The sequence below is a fragment of the Lingula anatina genome, chromosome 7, assembly GCF_051362555.1.
Source record: "Lingula anatina isolate TDL-2025a chromosome 7, LinAna3.0, whole genome shotgun sequence".
NCBI lineage: Eukaryota > Metazoa > Brachiopoda > Lingulata > Lingulida > Lingulidae > Lingula > Lingula anatina.
This window is the reverse complement of record NC_141773.1, coordinates 21088944-21104651: the sequence shown is the minus strand read 5'-3', so window position 1 is coordinate 21104651 and position 15708 is coordinate 21088944.

Below are 15708 nucleotides of genomic sequence, written 5' to 3'. Positions count from 1 at the left end.
TTAAATCACGTAATTTATCTCTATTAGTGATTCACGATGCTTGAAATGCTTTCGTTTTGTAATGTCAAATATTTACACTTTTGTTTTAGTTCTTCACAATCTTGATAAACAAAAGCTCATAATATCTGGACTGCTTCGAATTCCTTTTTTGTTTTTATTTTTTCTAAAACATTGATGGCTTTAATGCTTGCACATTACGGTTTCCGGCTCAGCGAAACTTAAATTCTTTGAGAAAAACCACCAAATTACTGTGGTACTTCAAATCTTGAAAATCAAGTAATCTCTGCACTTCCTTTTTTGGTTATTTTTTCTACCTTGATGTTAATTATGATTTTGTAATGCTGTTTCCTACGTCATGACGAGAGTCACCTGTGATACACGATCGGGTTCCATTGGTTTGTACAGTAAGCCCCCTCTTTGATTAGGACCGTCAAGATAACCCAAACCTGTGTGAATTTAATCGACTACCTGTTTCTCTATACCCTTTGAGATACGGCTTAGGACACCCTGTCGTTAGGGAAAAACGCCGCGGCTCCATCTTGGAATATTGCTTATATGGAGACAGAGACTCGGAAATTAAGGCGTTTGGGAATATTTATTTATTAGGAGTGAAACATGTCCCCCTAAAAATAATCATTTGACTGACAGATTTCTTCGCCCCCTCTGTTTCAAGTTTCCGCTGAATATAGACCCCCCTCTCCCTTCCGTCTAGTATGAAAACGACATATGATAAAGTAGAAATGCCGTCTGGGGGTTTCAGAGACCCACAAATAGAGACTTCGGAACAGCTGTATACACTGTAAAATCGTTTACCTTTCTTTGTACAGTTTATTCGTTATAACGGCTTGTCGACACTAGTTTCGTCACAAACTGACGCGCCGGCCGTCTGGAACGCTTCTGCATAAAACTGGCAATTTTGGCGATTGCGCTCTCGGGGACTATTGTTACAGTGTGTAGCTGAATGGTTGCAAATATCTGTTTTCTCTACCGGTGCGTTACCTTTTAAAAAAGTTTCGCATTGATAGTGCAGATCAATCATTGATTTTGACATTTAGTGCCAGCTACTTCAGAAGGAAAACGAGCACGCTCTGGGCTTAGCTTTTCACTCGGGACCAAGATGGAAGTAATTGCCTAGGAGTGGGATTCAATATTAAGACTTGACACGTGTTCAAACAAAAACAATTTTCGTGTCCAAATGTAAATCATAGCTTTTTAAGTCCAAGTTCTGATAGATAATCTGGATTTCTAATGTCCTATTCAGTCATTTTGCTGTCTAATTTTAGGCTACTCCTAAAATGTTCCCGTTCATAGTGTCCTCGAGTGCAAACGATCGGGGGTATTAATCGCTAATAATAAACAAGCTACTGCAACGGCGAGTCAAAATAATAACGAACAGAAACGTTTGAAACATTTGTTTGAAGTCCTTATTATATGTAAAAACTGCCACGTAAAGGGCAAATAAGAGGTGTCGCTTGTCAAAAACTTTTCATGTGGTACCTATTCAAATCATATAAATTCAGATTTAGATAGTAAGTCTTTGACTGACTTATTAACGTTATTATTTTAAAGGTGGGCTGAGCCAGACATTTGGCAATTTTACTTATTCCATGATTGACTGGGTTATGCAAGTGTGAAGGTTATTCAACTTCAAAAGCTTCAAAAATAACTTATTTATAATGTCGGCGTACGTTCAGAAACACATAAAATACAAAAATTTAATTGAATTAAAAACGTAAAAAAAAAAAAAAAAAAAAAAAAAAACAGAAGCAAACTGATTTCCACAGGGTCAGTTGAGTGCGTTACCATTCCATTTTTGGCCAATGAATGGAGCATTTATGTAACAATGGTCTTAAATCAAGACGTTATCTAAAGATTTTAAGGTATTTCATCAATGTGTGAGTGCTTTTATTAAGTAAATAAATATCAAAGTGACACGGCTGAAATATTATGAATTATGTAAAGCTATTGAAAGCAAGTATAAAATATCGGTTCTCCCGAGCGTTGGATAGTCAACTTTTTGGCGGACGGATTCGCATCACGGCATAATTGTGTACATCTCCAGGAAAAGAAACACAACTTGTTGCTTGTACTTTGTTAATAACGCTGGATTCGTTCACTTCAATCATATTAATGTTTTACATATCTTATTCAAAAAGTAACCCCTTTATAATGTATATACAGGTATACACATGGTACCACAAAGTTCAGTATGATTGAAACAGTATGTACCATCATTCGCACATAGTTTTAACATGGTGATATTCGGAATTTAAAAATAAGGCATAATTAAAAGAGAATAGGTTGGATCGTTTAACAGATTTGTTTTCTTTAAATGAAACGCAAGTTGTTAAACTTCTATCTCGGTATGCCAAGACTTTGTTAATTCACGCCCTGTTTTTCTTTTTTTCTCATTCGACCAGTAAAGCATGAATTCTTCACCCATGCTAGATGATTGTGCATTTAAAAAACGAGTATCAAAAATGGGTAATTGGTCTTTCAGCAATTATTTCATTTCCAATGCTTACATTAAAATGCCGTAGAGCGCATGATGTTGGTAAGACCTACTGCTATAATGGGAATGCGGTTCTCTGTGGGGATTTTTCATACACTTGACACCAATTACAAATCCCTTTATTTCTTAGGTATCTATATACAGTAGGCATGAATTTAATTTCTTCATTAAATTTAAGTGAAAGCTAGAGCGAAAAGTGAAAATTAGAAGCATATCGATCAGGGGTCACAGGAAGGGGGAGCACGTAAATTGACGGGAGCATACGCGTGCTTCTTAGCCCAGTGAAACCTTCGTCGCGTTAACTGCCGTTGGTCGCCTCTTACTGTTGTCATCCCAGCAATGTTTCCAGCACGCTAAACACGACCAAGTTCAACTGGAGACAGACGCTATGAACGTGCAAATATTCAACTGCCGGTTTAATGGTGGTTTTGTTTATCAGAACGAGACTACACACTACGCGTATGTTCCTGTACTGAGCACGGAATCAGGGAACGGGTATTACGATGAGAATAAAAACAGTGAGATTAGTTGACACATATTTTTGTTCATTCACATATCTGTCCTCTTCATTTCTTTAATATCTTATTTTCTGTCTGTCAGTATGAGCGAACGTTTCTCTGTCTGTTTAATTGCATATGCGGTTTTTTACCCGAACGCCTGTTTATTGTCTGAAACAGGGACACCTACGTTTGTCTGCGCCAATGAAAAGGAGTTTGACTGTCGTGTGTGTGTGTGTGTGTGTGTGCGTGTGTGCGTGTGTGTGTTTGTGTGCGTGCGCATGCATGCAGGCTATATCCAAGAATACTTACTATTTTAGAATTAATGTCTGTACACGTGTATGGATGTGTTTAGATGTCCATTTGCGTGCTCTCTCTCCATACAATACTCATCCACAGCCCCAGCTATTGAAGAAGACAGAGTACTGCACTTTACACGCGTATTCGACGGCATAAGCCCTACATCTATGTTGCAACATTTCAGTACTAGAAACATAAGAAAAAATTAACACAGAAACAAAAGGCCATGCAAAATAAAATCACTTGGACAAAATTGCAACAAAATCCATTTTTCACCTTGGTCTTCCTATCAATACCCTGACAGCCCCGAAGAATTCCGGCATGGCAAAAAGAAAAATCCCAAATACCATAGAAACATATGCAATTCTTCACTTTTTAAAATCAATATTGATGTCATTTGTTGCATCCAAAATGGCTGCCGGAAGTCGAAAGCCTTTTTGGACTGTCCGTGTTTCCCATGTAGGAATTCTTCGGGACTTAGTATGTTGATTTGGAAAGGAAGTGCAATGCAAAAAAAAAAAAAAAAAAAAAAAAAAAAAAAAAAAAAAAAAAAAAGAATTACGTTGCAATTTTTCCAAGTTCAACCCCAAAATGGTCTATATAGCCTGGACTAATGCGAGATTACTTGTGTATAAACATTGTGCTGCAAACCAAATGGGACGTTTGTTGTTTATCAAAGACCAATGTAATAACATATTGTTATTTATCGTTATTGTCTTATACACAGTGTTATTTAGCGCTATTCTCTTATGCATAAATAACATTATGCATAAAACAATAACGCTAAATAACATATTCAACATTCTTATGTGTAAACTCAGTGGTCGACATTAAAAACAGTTCCGTTTTAATCACAACATATTTTTCAGCTCAAAGCAAAAAAAAATTGATTTCGATTAAGTGCACCCCTTTTTTAAGATTTGAAAACATGTTTACCAAAGAAGTATCAAAGAAATTTATATGTGGGTTATTTCGATGCCCTGGGGATAAAGAGAAATTGAAAGCGTTAGACCGCGCTTTCGCCTGAGATGGAAAAATACAAAAGAAAACTGATTTTTCTCCTTATTTAGCACGAAGTTAAAAAACGCCAAAGTTGGCGAAGGAACTGCTTGAGAACGTGTATTTGTAAAAATATATCTTAAGAATATACTTAGCAAAGCAATGTTCAAAATTGTCTTATTTCAATTTGATGATTCTAGATTTCGATTATCAGAATTGTGATGGTTATTGAGGGTTGGCGACGTGAACTTCCACATCTTTAGTCTTACTACTACTAGCATTCCAACTAAGAAGTGAATAGTTGTCATATCATATCATATCATATCATATCATATCAATCAAAATTAACCATAATGGTTGCAATATGACGTTTAAAAACTGCTTTAAAAAAACAATTTTACTAATAATAGGTGTAACAATGTTATCAATACATCTAAGGGAAAAGAGAGTCATACATCAGTCTCTTGTTTCCAGTTCATCTACAGACCTTGTGCATGCTGCACATGCATTTAAAATGCTCTCTAACCACCATTTACACTTCGACAAAATTATTTCACTTAAAAACGACTTGAAAATCGTAAATATATGGGGAAAAAATCAGAGGATTGGCCTTCACCTGTCTCAACAGTTGAAAAGTAAGTCACAAAATAATTGAAATATCTGTTCGTATTTCCGATGTTCGAGCACTCCATTTGTGTATTTTCTGCCAGTTCAATAGTTCTTGATAACTTCACAACGTTTTATTTCCGCAAAGTTTTACATCGTTTGGTGCATCTTAATATCACATCATGGATCCAGTATGTTAGTATTTCTGCAATCTATGTCAATGGGCACTTATTTGCACAGATGCCGCTGTCTCTGTTTACGACTTGACGACCCCGATGACCTGCCGTGAGTTTGTGTTTCTTTACTTGTAGAAACCTTTGTGGCCCGCTGGGTACAGGATGTTCGGTCCACCATGGACCATATGCCGTTGTCACGACTTCAAACGGCACTGCAAAGTGTTTCGGGTAGATGTGAATTAACAAGCACATCACACGGTAACATGGTGCATTCCTGTAATACTTTGGTTCGCTTGAAGAATGATATGATTCGGTTGATATAGCTGTCGATCACTTCCAAGCATTAATTGGTGAAGTCAGTAAAAACGCAAAAAGTGGCCAAAACATGACATCGTGACGTATCACATCATCATTCTCATACCATAATACCACAGTTCACAGTGACCATTTCATTACACAGTGAAACAGTCCACAATGACCATAACTTTATACCGAGATATCACTTTACACCATGAACATATCATTATACTGTGATATCACAATACACCATGAACATATCATTATACTGTGATATCACAATACACCATGAACATATCATTATACTGTGATATCACAATTCACCATGACCATATCATTATACTGTGATATCTCAGTGCATCAACAGTCCCATATCGTTTGTTGTCACGGTATATAAATACGTGTAGCCTACCTCCACCAAGGAGTTTTTATTTTTGTTTTCAAAAACGTCATAGAAGAGTTGTGGGGGGGGAGGGGGGTCGATGAAATTTTCAGATACTGTGAGGATTAAACCTCGTCACAAACGATTAGATGTTGGTTGTAAACCACTGATTAATTGTTCATTACTGGAATGAAAACAATGAAAATAGAGCTCTGCTATATGAGTGTTTTTTTATAGTTTACATTTGTTTCCATTTTTATTTGTCATTGGAACAACAAGCCTTAACGACAGGCAATCTGCATGGGTAAACAGTGGCCCAGTGTTTTTGCCATTATGTAGTTATATTGACATTATTATGCCTATATTAGAAAGAAACAATTTCGGTAGCGGGCCAGACGGTATTATAGGCTATCCCAGATCGTGGGGTTTAACTTCTCAACGGGGTATGCAATTATTGTGTAATAACATGTAGATGAGTCACCGCCATATTTATTGCGGTTTATACATGTTGTGAAGCTGTCGTGTTAAGATAGCAACAGGGCCAGAAATATCTTGTACAGTGACCTATTTTATAAACTAGCATGGTACTATGAACGGTATTAATTGTCATATGCTTAAAAGTGTATTCAGTTTGGACCGCGAAAGCAGCAGCGATCTGTGACGTCAGAATATACGAGTAGTCTAAGTTCACATTTGTATTTTAAACTCCCGCCCCAAATATTTTAATTGAGACCTAAAGCAAAGCGAAGGGTTTCTTCAACTTGACAACCGAGATATTTGTGATAATGTTTTTTCATTATGGTACCATATTTCAGTACGGGTTAATGTGTATTACGTGAATGCATGTCCCAGCTCAGTGAGGTAATCAGAAGGCTTGATTTATTGTCTTTCCATTAAAAGCAGGATACAGAAACATAAATAACTTGGCAAAATAAGTTATGTACACCATACTGAATATACACAAAGTGCAATTCAATGTATAGCAGAGTCAAACATTTTAGAATGGCTCTAGTAATTAGGCTAATTTTGGCACTGAAGGGGCAGAGTTCTCTTGGTCTCATCCCTCCTCTTATAACCTGTGAGTAACTCGACTAAGTTAAGTGCTGGCTGTCAAGTGATCAAATAAAACTCCCCTATACATAACACAGGTCTAAATTCTGACCCCTAAACTGACTTTCTCCCTGTGGGAACCATGTAAATAAGTACGTTTTTCCTCGAATATGTTCGAATTCTGCTCGACGATATTACTCTTTTATCTCTTTTTTCTCTTTTTTATGTACAAGAATTCATTGCTCTTGGTTTCCCTTCATTTTCCCATCGTGAATAATTAGCGCTACGTCTATGTGTACATATTTCTCAAATGCAATAAATTGGAGAGAATTCTTTAACTAAACATTCCGAAATACAATTACTTTTAAACAAACACGCCACATCAGCGCTCGGGGTTTCTAGTAGTATTGCTGTAATTTCGTTTTGTGTGGCATAATGGGGTATGCAATCTAAAAAAACTAAATAATGGGGGTCGCGTTTGGTTTTTGCAATCTTGTGCTTTTTCATTGAGGCACAGCGTACGGATTTGTTGCAAGGTTATCACTCCTTATGTGCTATTTCCTTCAATTCTTTATCGGTACCAAATTTACACATTCCTTTTGTATTGGGAAAATGAACACACATGTTCGTGATTAGCTACATAACTTCAATTTTAGCAGAAATATGGTGCTTTTCAAGAGAGAATTACACGAAGTTTTAGTTTAGTTCAGTTTTGCTTTGAACAAAGTATTAATTTGCACAAATTGCAATCATAGTTTTGCCTTACGAGGTAAAGGATGTAGCTTTTGTAGGCGTATTATTGCTGTCTGTTTCCAAACCTGGCTTTAATAGTATCGGCAAGCATATTATAAAAACAAAAACATTCCAGCACTTTGGTCAAAGATGCCTGAGATGCTTGTTAAACTCGCGTGAAATATGATGTAGCTCGTTGGAGCTAAAAAGTGCAGGTTCCTGGTTTAAGAACAAGAGAATCTTGAGATTTTAGAACGGAATAGATATTTTAGACATGGCCTTAAAACCAGTTGCAGAAGACATACTTTTCTAGAGGACCGTAAAGAAGAATGTTTTTAAAACGTTTTGAGTTTCTTTCAGTAGATGAAGTTCAAGAAATGTCATGATCCCAGGTTAGGTTGCTGAAAAGTTGCTGAGTAATTGAGTGAAACGCACCAGAGAGAAGTGTTTTGATGGTGTATCTTATGCCACAAAATTGCTTCTCCCATTTGAGAGAGAGAGAGAGAGAGAGAGAGAGAGGAAGAAGAGAGGGAAAGAAAGAGAGTAACTACTTTAATTCGGCCTTTTTCTATAGTGTATAACAATGTACACCGTGAAAAAACGTCGCACTTAGAAGGAAAACTGGAATCTGCCTTTGATATAAAATGGTATTCGAAAAATTAAATCTCAGCCCCAGACATTTTACTGTGTGTATTGAGTTAACTCTCGGCGGGAGCACTGACATTGTCAAAATGGTGGTCCGACAGACCGGTTTATTGGCGGTTGAGTATTGTTTTCGGGTTATAAACTTTATAGCGTGGTGATTTGGCACATTTTCTGTTTTTCAACTTAACACCCCGTTTGCATGGCCCAGGGTTCGAACGTTATTGCTTTTGGAGCATTTTTGGTTAACTTTATGGCGTTGTTCTTTACAGTTTTTGGTCTTTTAAGACATTCTCTTGTGTGTATTGAGTTAACCTTATTGTTAAAACAATAGATTGTTGTTCTCCAGGTTTGAACTTGTACTTAGTTATGTAGTTTTCGGCTAATAAGATTTACGAGGTGTTACGTTTGGCGCATTTTATGCATTCAGCCTTGACAACAGCACATTAACGTGGGGGAAAGGTGTCGTTGCACACCTTTTAATTGCTCATTTTTCTTCTAAAATCAACCAGCGTGCAGCTTGTGGCGTTTTCCATTCTCGAGCTGAAGAGTAATGCGCCTTAAAAACCGAAATGGTTTCAGGCAACGAAACAAGCATGAGGTAATTTTGGTTGATACATACGGCACGTAAAGGGTTCCGCTGCAAATTTCCAATTCACAATTAATCGGAGTCACACCGTCGATGCTTCAGCTTATGAACACATGTGCATCTCCGGCGTTACAGTTACCGAATACCTGGAGGAATTCTAGGCAAAAAAGATCTAGGCTTGAGACGATAATCGATGTGCTAAGATTCCTTAATCTTAAAGCCCACTTACGTCAAAAAAAAAAAAAAATAATAATAATAATAATAATAATAATTATTAATAAATGAATAAATAAAAAAGCCCTAGTTTTAAATTTTATCTGTTTTGACACAATTTTCAGTCACAGCGTTGTCTGCAGCCTATTAAATAACATGACCGAGATTTAGGGTGAGACAACAGTTTGTGAAACGCCTACAGAATAGCAATAAAGTGAATCTGTTACCCAGATATGTTACACAGACTTCTGGCAATATAAATTTAGAAATCATTTAAGACTAGAAAGACTGCCAACTCGGTATCTAAGTGTCATGAATGCCGTAGTATGGCGAAAACTACCATACAGAATAGATGGATGAAAATCATGCTGCTTGATTTGGAGTAAAAACCGACATATTGTCGACTATTTCCTAAAACATAAATGTGAACAGGTATTAGTTCTTGTTATGACGTAAGGTTAATTCTTTAACAATACTTTAAATCCCAACCAAACACGTTTTTCAGAAAGAGCATCTAACATGGGGTTTATCTCTGCACAAACTCTGCTGTTGTAAACAATGTCATTAAATCCATTTGGAATAAAATAACGTGCTCTGTGTAGGTTCTCACTTAATATTAAAATGTTTAAAACGTTTGCATCAGTTGTAAAATAGACTACAATTTCAAATCCAAAATTTATTAACTTGAAAATGAGCATTAAATTTAGTGGCCGTAAATTACAATTGTATTACGTAGAAAACAAGATCAGACAGATGGCGGGCTCGCACATTGTACCCCAAGCCGTGATGCTGAAATATGGGCATATACTTTTATTTGGGGTTCTTTCAGACAGCAGTGAGCGAAGAATATTTTTTTTAATTTAACTGTTGTCATTATTTTAGTATCATATTTTAAGAACTTATATAGCAGAGAGAATCATAAACGTACTAAGCGGACCGCGTAGAGTGAAAAATGAAATTAATCACAATTAAACCGAAAAGTACGCAATTTAAAACATTTAGAAAATAATTGAATAAAGTAAAATAATAATGAAATAGGACAAAAGTCTAGTTGCCACGAAAGTACATGACGCAAGCTTTAATTTGGTAGACACCAATCCGTGTATAATGTGGAGTATAACATGAGAGTGAACGGACTAAGTGCCTCTTGGCCTCAGATTGAAGATAAAAGCATTTAGTTATTGTTGCCAGTTGATGAGAGAGGCATTTAGTTCACACACTTGCCAACACTTAGAGATGTGTTCGAGCTCTAAGACTCCGGTCAGTATTACATGTAGCACATTCCTTCTCAAAACATATTGCTTTTAAATCAACAGGCGTTGTACAATACAGCCGGTAGTGGGACAAACTGAGTCACGTAAGTTCTCGCGTGATTACGTAATAACGTAACATAAGTCATCAACATCGGTTTTAAAGATTAGAAAGCTTGGCCTTCGTTTTATTTTGTTGAAGGATTGTCTCACATTGTCCGTACACGATGACAGCTAATAAACCAAGTCATTTTGCATATAAAAAGAAACTGCATTATTGGTACATGTACCAAACAGACCATGACCCGCACGGATTTCTGAAGAAATATTTTTGAGTTTTTTATATAAGAGTTTAGTATTTATTTTCTCCCAGTCCATCGGAAGTAATTGACAATACTTTTTGAATCAGCATATAGATAAGTACATGTACCACAGCATAACATGCTGGCATGCAATGTACATTGTAGGTCTTCGACCGCTGAACCCTCTACCCCCACCCACTGTGTATCTTCCTATGCATTTCCTCGGCAGACAATTCGGTCTTTGTATAGAAGAGCACAAGAAAAAATTAAATGGCACACTGCTTTTTTTTATTAAATTCAATACTATGATTACTGATTGTTGATTATCACTGATAATAACATCGCCTCTTGATAGTAAACGGAACAACGCAGTGAAAGTGGAGAAACTTTTTTGTAAAGTGTCTCGTGTCAAAGCAATGAGCACTTGACCTATGTTAAGTCTGTTCCTACTTAAAGCAAATTACAAATTCATGCATAGCTATTAAGCACAAGTATCAAGTAAAGAAAAGATAGAAGAAAGTAAAAAAGAAGAAAAAAATCCCAGACGGACGTAACTTATGTGACATTTTTGTAAACCCACGCCGTCGTCCACTGTAGTTCCACCAGAAATTCCCGTCTTCACATCGGAAATATCTTCAAAAAACCACAGCAGAATAAATGTGCTAATATAAAAAAAATCGGGTCGCAACCCTGTCCAGGTTTGCTACATTATTCCCAATTCCCAGTCGTCGCGAAGAAAAAGCATGTATGGCTGTGAATGCACAGCTGAAACCAATTTGTCCAGATGGGGTTGCATACTGCGCTTTCGTATTATAAACTGTTGTTGTTTTATACTGGCGTTAACTCCAATACACCTACTTAAACCACTATGTACGTACTGTTCAACTTACACTGTGAATGAATGAATGACATATTAAGAGGCATTCGCGTTATATTTTGACAGTCACATGCCTTTGAAAGGACTAGACTAATTCCATTAGTTCGATTGACGAGACTTACGGTATGTCTTTTTTCCAAAGTGCTTTATTGGTTAGTAATTTCGAAGACTTTAACTTTGGTTATAAAATGAAATACTTTCGTAAATATGGCGCCTTTAGTGTGTTGTGTGTGTGTGTGTGTGTGTGTGTGTGTTTTGTTTGTTTGTTTGTGTGTGTGTGTGTGTGTGTGTGTGTGTGAGAGAGAGAGAGAGAGAGAGAGAGAGAGAAAGAGAGAGAGAGAGAGATTGTTAGCTGTAAAGTCATTCTTCATCTGGTGATTAGTGAGCGTACTCCACACAAGCTTCAGCCCCACCTGGTTATTTTGACAACCTGCACTTCTTGCTTATTCTAATTTGTTACATAAATAGTACAGCGATGTTACGCCGTCCACGGTTCAGACGGCCGCGGTTTTTAGCACGATGAAACCATCAACCAATTAAACTCAGAGTACGTTACAAAACATGTCTAGCTTCATTATCAAATTAGATTACAACGTGGAACAATTCCCCGGGTCTGTATCGTAGAATTTGTAAGAGTGCCACTGTGGGTCTTTTGCGTCGGTAATCTTTTATTCGACTTATTAAGTAACTAATTGTTTAGAATAACCTCTGCTATACCCTTAAGGGTAACGCTGCTGAAAATACACGTGATGCTAACTCTCTCTCTCTCTCTCTCTCTCACACACACACACACACACACTGATTTAAATGTCTGCTATACCTCCTTGTCAAATCGTAAAGCGTGTAGTATCGTGTTCGCAACATCTCTGTCAAACCATCTCCCAAATACATTCTGATAACATCTATCAACGTATCCCGTATAATGTATTATTAAGTGAAAGTAAGCACCTTGAATCCCTTTCTAAAAAAAAGCCATCATTCTCTGCTCTGTAAGTCGTGCTGATAGAGCTGCTTGGTGGTTATTCTGGGAAGTCTTAGAGGTAACAACATGTACCATTCCGTTATACACTGCGTTGTTATTCGGTATTTCAAAATTGTTTTAGGCATCGTGTTCTATGACTGAAATTTTTAACATTTTACCATTTATTCACCATTCTTATCTACGTTAACCTCAGCGAATCTAAAAGGTGTGTCTCGCGTGAACCCTAAAACTTTTAGCTTTGACGTTTCGTTTCAGATTGCCCAATTAAAGACAAGCGACAGCCTAACCCAGGCTAGTTCACGTCGGGACATACGGTAAAAAAGAGGTAGCAATGTGTCCACTTAAAGCGCAGAATTGCTGCCAAATTAACTCCAGCTTGCGTTGTGAAAAACACAGACCCTGCCAATATATGTCAATGGTTTTACCTACTGCGGCATGAGCTGCGTCATCCATGCGCCGGGGCCACGTTGCATAAAACGCATTTCCGCATATGGATTTCGAAGGCATGATTTCATTTATCCGTAGTAAGGTAAAACATTCCCTAACACCAGGGCCAACTTTGCATAATGTAATGTTCTGTTTTACGTTGACGTTTTCAGTTCACGGTTCAATTGTTACTTACTTTGAAGAATTTTACGATTTGTCCACCGACTTTGTAAATGCCCGCATGTATAAATATATATATAATAGGTGCGTGTACTAAGAACTAATGTTCCAGGTCACGATAACATCTATAGTTCTTAGAAATGACGAAAATAACACCGAAAATGTGGCAGTTGAAGTTTACTTGTCAAGAGGTCGATGCAAAACACAGACGACAGAGGTCGCATTGAGGGTTTGGCTCTTAATTGTAACGTAACCAAAAGTCGCTGTTTTTAAATTTGTAATCTGCAATCTGTGTGAAACCAAATGGAACCCGCACCGTGACATTGGAAAAAATAACAGTTGGAAAGCAAACTGTTAAACTTTAATTACCCGTTTATGTAGATATATCAAATAGAAATAGTTTCGTGGTTAAATCAGAAAAAGGAAATGGAAAGTAATTTAAGAAAAGGAAAAAAGGAGCAATTCTTTGTTGAGAATAATAACCGTAACCAAACTAGAAATAGAGACAACGCCTAAATACAAAAGGGAAATAAGCAACGAGACATGGCAGAATATTACGCCATCATAAACGCGCTGGTGCGATAAACTCCCTTTTTTTTCTTTTTTTTTTTTTTTTTTTTTTTTTTTTTTTTGCTTGAACGATTTCTATCAAGTGACATTTTAATCGTCCCTTTAGATAAACAATCGGCGTTCATTAAATAAATTGGGACAGATGAGTGTTACACTGAATACAAACAAAGGACACTAACTCGACAATTTTTGTGACGTAGATCATGTAATATCATCGGCCATTCATAATGACTAATTTAATTGCGTTCAGACACTAAGTATCCCACCCTTTCATTGTAATGCATACAATGATATATAATTGCTAGGACAAACTGGATGTTAAAATCATAATAGAAAGAACTTTTAATTCTTTAAAAAAGTAAAGGACGTTAAAGTGATACAAAAAATAACATTTTCAACACTTTCTCTTTCGTCACCAAAGTATACCCGTTACAAAACCTTTGACATAATTACGATTTTAATGAGTTTCAAATTTTTGATCCAATTTTTAAATTGAAACTGGGATTAGTGAAGGTCATTCGTGATTTTAAGAATTAGGGAACAATATCTTGGAAATGACTTTATGGATTGTAATTTTATTAATGATTTTATGTATTATGCATGCCTTAGAGATAAAGGGAAAATTTTCCTAAATAAGAGATATATTTTGAAGCTTTATGAAAGGTTAACGCTTATTGTGAAACTTTTAAAAAGACATTTGTTAAAGTTGAAATTTAATATTTAAAATTGCATGTGATGGAATTATAGTATTGTTTTACAGTTTTACAGAATTTCCAAAGGATATACACTGCTACTGTTATCTCGAACGTTTTTGACATGCGACAATGTAGAAAAACTCGTATTTCGTTGCACGGTTAACCGGTTTTAAAGCTTTAAAAAAGTTTTTTTCCAACGTCGCCGTGGTAGAAACCACCACTTCGTGTAGAACTCAAATGCAAACTTGGATCACGGAAACTCCAACGAAGATGATTCAACGAGTTTTACACCGAAACAGCAAGTGCAGGAAAATTGCATTATACGAATCACAATGTTATAGGAATTATCCCATAAACATTTTTAAGGTGGGTAATAGAGTATATAGCCTACCTCTTACCCTCGGGGCTGCCCCACATACTGATTACCACAACTAGGGTGGTAGCTATTTTCTTCGGGCGTGATACTCTGGAGGGGCGTGGTTAGGGTGAGTCAACGCTTCTGGAGAGGATTGCATTAGAGAACAAAATGCATAGCATCTGCGACTGTATCGTCGTAAGTGTTACGATTATGCTGTGTATGTGTATCTTGGTCAGGTATATTATAGACAAGGTGGCGAGTTTTTTTTTTTTTTTTTTTTTTTTTTTTTTTTTTTTTTTTTTTTTTTGATTGTTTATTTAGTGTAAGGTACCATTGTGATGTACTATCAGCTTACGTTGAAATAAATTATATTTCTTGTAATCTATAACATGGTTTGATGAGTGACAGAAATTGCGCATTTAGCATGTATTTATCGTGTTATTACGATGTGAAAAATATTTGATCTTATTGTACGTGTAGCTATATTGCTTCTTCCTCCAGAGTGCCCGTATCTTAACACTTTGGTGGTCATTCAATTGTCCACGTGCGTCTGTCCTCTGCGTTCTTTGTGAACAACATGGATGACGTTGTGCCTCAGCAAGCGAATTGTATTAAGAGTGTGGCTTTGTGTCATTTCATTCTTTTATCTTCTGCCTTCCCTTTGACGTTGAGTTTTCCTGGGCCTTTTCTTATGTGGAATAGACATCAGTTGCCGGCGAGTAGTACAGTACCAGTGCCCCTTATTTCGTCGTTCTTGATAATATTCAAAATTTTAAACAAAAAAGCGGTTAAGTTATCCAACTGGTAAGGTAGTTGTTTTTGTTGTTTCCTGGCCTTTTGCTTTCATTATTCACTTGATTGTATCCCAAAACGATTACACATTTTGTTTGTTGATTTAGGAAACTAAACGCGTACATCGTTCTAAACTTCCCGGGTCGCAATCTTTCATAAAATACATTCTGCAAGATTTGTTTTTTTATGGCATTTAAATTCTGATTGGTATTTAAGTTTGACATATTTTATCCAACTTTTTGACCAAAAGGAAGGAATAAGATACACATGTAGCGGCGTAT